Here is a 5,696-nt window from a genome sequence, read left to right on the forward strand (position 1 = left end):
CTATTTTTTTAAAAAAAATATATAAAAATAGTCAATAACTTAAATTTAACGATGATGTATTTATAAAATAAATATTCAAAAAATGTGGCATCTTGATTATAATTTGATAAGTTTTTTAAAAGTATTTTTTTTTGGATATTTTTAGTAATTAATAATAAAATGTAAAAAAAATTATGAAATAAAAGCCCTAGATTTCGCCACCTTGTTCCAAATAAAAGGCAACTAGGGACCTGAGGACCTCTTTGCGTAAACCCTAATCGCGCCGCCAGGCCCTCTCCAGCTCCACTCTCACGTCCGCCACTGTTCCGCCGACGGTGCTGTTTTCCGCTCCTGCACCCTCGCTCCCATGGCGTATTGTCTACCTTTGAGGTGATATCACCGACGCCACCTCTTCCGTCGTCATTAGCAAGCTTATTTTCCTTGAGTTTTAAGACATCACCTGCAAGCCCATCCATCTCCATATTAACTCCCGTCGGTGCCGCCGCCTCACGATATACGACATCATGCAGTACATCCCCCGGTCTCCATCCTCTGCATCTGCGAGGCCTAATCCATGCAAGCACAGCATCGCACCGCATCCTATGTAATGATCCATCAACCACGCATAACATCTGTCTCCGGCTCGGCCGAAGACCTGGACATTAGTGCCAAACTGCTTCGCAAACTCCATGAGCGCATCAATAGGATCTACAGCCACCACTGCCGGCGAGGAACAGAAATGAAGGTTCTAGCATATGGCTAGGCACTTTTCCTCTTGTTCTCGCTGGTTTACTTGGGTAACTCCTCTCTTTTTTATTCCTGTCGTGTTGATTTTTTTATTGTAGAAAAATGTTGGGACTAACCAATATCTTCGTAAGAGAATTTTTTTTTGAGCAATTAATCACATTATTCTGATTGCATAGACATGCCAAAATTGGATTTTTAGTTGCATTGTTACATAATTAGTAAGCTGAATTCATTTGAAAATATATTAAATTTGCAAATTTCAAAGTTTTTATGTGAGTATTGATTCTTCATTATTTTCTGATATGGTATTACTAATTTATAAAGTTTAGCTTGAACTAAACACAATCTATAGTATTAGTTCCATAATAAAATATCTTCAGTATTCAGAATTGCTCATACTTTAAATTTTTTTTAATCACAGACATATTCTTTATATCCTTCTCTATTGGATTTTACATGATCTAATCTTCACCTAGTTTCTTCTCATTTAGTTCTAGCTAGAAAAATATTATTATCACTATCAGAATGAAAACTTTTCTTTGGCATGCCTAAACTGTCCGAATAAAACTAGTTCAAAATTGCTATTCAATTCAAAGGATTTGTGTGATATACATAACAGTATAGTAATGATTGCTGACTAAGGTCAAGCTTCCTGTCGCTTCCAGAAACCGATCAACTTTAAGCATAGTAAATGGGTAGGAAGACACAAGGAGGACCTTTTCACTGCAACTCATCTGAACCCTATCAAAAGAGGCCAAGATTGCTCTGTAACAAACCTTGACTCATGACAAAGAAAATTAAAATGAGACATATTTTCAAATTTGGAGTTTGGTTGGTATAATCCTCCTTTTAAAATCGATCTTTTTCCTAAAGATTTTCAAATTCAAATTCTTACTAATGGAGTTGTGAAACAATTGCTTTTCTTTTTGTCTAGCTTGCGCCTTCCTTTCTTTCAGAATTATAAATTGCATTTTCCCAAGGAAATGCAGTAGTCCTAAAAACTAGAAACTCTTGCTATAATTTGGCTGCTAAACACATGAAATCTTTCATGATCATTCCTTTGGCCCCTTATACCTTGAGTATTAGAATGATCCTTTTGAATTTCATGTTTGAATTTGTTCATTCGCAATTAGGACTTGTCTATCGTCTATTTGTTTTGAATAGATAGTTTTTTGCTTTATTCTTTATTTAGGTTTTGTTGACCCTATAGAATCTAACCTTTTTGTTTTGAGCAATCTGATCCATTTTCTTTTCCAACAAAGGGCATGAATTTGATGACCTTTTTTCTTCATGTTTTCCTTTAGAAATTTATTAATCAATCCTTATGGGCCAAGAGTTAAATAATTGATCCATCCTCCCTATGTGTTATACTTTATTTATCATATGACTATAAGACTAGAATTTTTGAATGCCTGTTTTTCTTTCATTTTATTGGAATTAAATTGGTTTTACCAAATCACATCTCTTTTTACTGTTTTGATACATCTACTCCATTAAGCCTAAATTTTGATTTTAGCAGAATTTCAGGTACTATGTGCTATTCGTACATCGCTAGTTGATATCACAAACATATATATATATATATATATATATATATATATATTATTGTTTTAGTTCTATCTTTGCATCCTTGCAAATAAATCTATTCTAGTTTGTTATCTGTTATGTTTTATCGATTACTGCACTCTTATGTCTGTGTGTATTTTCTCTACTTACATTCTAAAGATTTTTGGATTTCCACTAAGTGGATAATATTTTATCCCATTAAATAGGGTTGATTATATGTATCTTTCCACTAAGTGGATAATATTTTATGTATGGGTCCATCAAAATGTATTTCTTTACTAATCTTAAAAAAAGTGATAATTTTTAAGTTTATTATATTTTAAGGTTTAATTAGTATTTATTAGGAATTATATTTGTGGTGAATGTTGGACTGAGCATTTTGAAGTAAGGCGCTGATCCTGTTTAGAGGCTGATTGGTAGGTAATGGGTCTGATTTAGATACAATTTGTGGTTAGATAATCAAATTGAGAGTTAGAACTGGTTTACATATATTTGAGTTCATCTTGTGTTCAAATTAGGCTTAAATGGATCTTATGGTTGAATCGAGATGGGATCAGGCTGAACTAAACTAGGATGGTCGTTGACAGGTTCAGGGATGAATTAGAGTTTTGTGCATCAAAACCCACTCCCACTTCTTTTCCGAGGACTCATCTCTTTTCTCTTCTCTTGCGAGCTAAGCAAGCATGCCCTCAAGCTGTTCATCCATTTGAACCGTAGCCCTTTCACCGTGAGGCCTTACAAACCTTCATTGAAAGAACCCCATGATGACTTTCCTCTCCTCTTCACTTGTCACTGTCAATGTAGGTTTATCATCACAGTGGCGCATAGCTAAGTCACAATTGTAGCTTTTCAACACCTTTGTTGTTATCCTCCATATATAAGAAGCTTATATGGCCATTATATCTCATAATCTCTTGATTTAATATTGAATTTGCGTACATCATCTCAGTCATGTTGTGTCCATCCTACTTACTCTTCAATCTGATGACATACTCTATTTTTCTTGTGTCTTGAAGGGAACTTAGGTTCTGATAATTGTAATGTGAGTTTATAGCAAATTTATAAGCTTAATAATACTGACTTGATTATGTACTTCTGCATATATAGGGGTCTACCTTCTTTTTTAAATAAAAAAGGAAAAAAATGGGGTCCTTTTAACCTTAATTTCATACGTGTACAAGGGTTGAAATATAATGACTACTATTGTGAAGGGGATGCTTGATTTGTGATTGGTGTAAAGAGGAAATTGAGTAGAAGTGAGTTGAAGCTACAAATCATAAAATTATTTACAACAAGAAGGGAAATTCAGATGTAGATTCAAGACAGTGGTGATAGATCTTGAGTATCATTTAAGATGTATTTATGCTATAGCAATCTTTGGACAAATAGAACCTCGAGTTGGTTGGTATACCTGAAGATGTCTTGGGAATTAACATATCTAGAAGTGTTTGGAGATTAGAGACCATATAGAGGAGGATTGCTTCTCGATATATGTTAGGTTTGAGTAGAGTTATTGTATACTATATATTTCATTTATTTGCAAGTAGTCCCGTGAGAAGAATAGATTGTTGTCCGTTAATTTGGATAGTTCGTGTTTGCTCTTTTATTTGGATAGTTTATTTCCATGATTGTCATTCTAAATTCTCTGAAAAAGTTAATTATTTCATGCAAACAACTGAGTAGTTAGAACATGCAATTCCTTATCAATAATGTCAAAAGTTAGGAGTGACACAGTAATCTTTCCTCAATTAAATATTTGTTATTGTTTTTGAATTGACTAAAAAAGATTGTATATATTGTCTTATCTTACTGTCACATACTTATCGTTTGGTTCCAGGGGATGGTTTTGTTCTTAATGACCGTGGATCGTGGTGCGCCATACTTGCTGGAAGTCTCAGACTAAGAGATCTAGAGATCTCGCTGATGCACAGGGTGGAGACCGAGGATCAGATGTATTGCATTATGTTGTATATTGCGAGGGTGACATCGATGGAACAGCTGGGGAGCTAATATGGAAATGGATTGGTTTGCACGTGGTGTCTTAAAACTTAAAAAAAAATAAACTTGTCAATGACACCAGAGGTGGCGGCTTCTGTGATATTACCACAAAGATAGACAATACACTTCTTTAGGAGATGGTCGTTCACCATGGGGACGAGGTTGCAAAAGCAGAAAGCAGCACCATTAGTGAATTGGGATAGTGGCCGATGGGAGAGTGGACTTGAAGAGGGTCAGGCGGTTTTGAGATATCTCCTTCGGGATATTGATTAGGTTTTATGCGCAGAGGCCCTACTTGCCCTTTTATTTGGAACAATGTTATGGAATCTAGGGCTTTTATGTCATAAGTTTTTTACATTTTATTATTGAATACTAAAATTATCCAAAAAAAAAAAACTTCTATTTAAAAACTTATCAAGTTATAGTTATAATCAAGATGTCACATTTGTTTTTGAATATTTACTTTAAAGATACATCATCGTTAAATTTAAGTTAATAAATTATTTTTATATATTTTTAAAATTAGATAACTTAATTAAGAAATTTTAATTTATTAAAAATTTAAATTTAAAAATATTCCAAAAAACTAGGAGATAAATTGCTTAGATTCACTATGTCTAAAGGAAAAAAATTAATTTTTTTTTGCATATTAGCGATAATGTATGAATATAAATTAGGTAAGGGTGTGTTAGATCCATCCAAGGATAATCTCAATGGGTTCTCTTATAAAAAATTAATTTAATATTATATCTTAACAAAAAGTAAAAAAAAAATATACTTTCTAATTTCACCGGTCTAAGGTATTTATAGAAAATTTTCTATTCGTAGTGTTGATAATTTTAAGATGTGGGATTAAAAAAACTCTAGATTTTTAATTGATTAATAAGAAAAATTTTCAATAATATAGTGTGCTGAGTGTCAAACTATAGATCTCTGATTGATTAATGAAAAAAATTCTCAATAATACGTCGTGTTGAGTTTTTTTTTTAACCTGAATCTGATTCGAATCCGAGTTCAACTCAAAACCCCTAAACCTGAACCTGAACCCGACTAATTCGAACCTAACCCGGATAACCTGAAAATTTGATTCAAAATGACTTGTTTTTTTTTGGATATTTTTCTTATAATTATTCATTTTTATCTAAATACTCCATCATTATCATACAAACATGATATTAATATACGTAAAAACATTTTAATTTTTAAAATGAAATTCGATTCAACCCAAAAAAATTCCACTAAATCTTATATTTAGGTCAACTCAGGTCAACCCGAACCTGACCTGACTCAACCCGAAAATTTTTAACCCTCCAACCCGAACTCGATCCGAACCCGAAAATACCCAACTCGAACCTGATTTTTTTCAGGTTGATTCGGGTTGGGTCGTCGGGTCATGTTCATTTTTG

The 5,696-nt window shown here is 33.1% G+C and overlaps 1 long non-coding RNA gene across 1 annotated transcript; it reads left to right on the forward strand.

Moving 5' to 3' along the window:
* The first annotated feature begins 215 nt into the window (after nt 1–215).
* On the forward strand, nt 216–4,647 carry LOC122016869. The gene is made up of 2 exons (XR_006121214.1): nt 216–776; nt 4,130–4,647. It is a non-coding gene; the product is annotated as an uncharacterized LOC122016869 (long non-coding RNA).
* Nucleotides 4,648–5,696: the final 1,049 nt, after the last annotated feature.

The sequence above is a fragment of the Zingiber officinale genome, chromosome 8B, assembly GCF_018446385.1.
Source record: "Zingiber officinale cultivar Zhangliang chromosome 8B, Zo_v1.1, whole genome shotgun sequence".
NCBI lineage: Eukaryota > Viridiplantae > Streptophyta > Magnoliopsida > Zingiberales > Zingiberaceae > Zingiber > Zingiber officinale.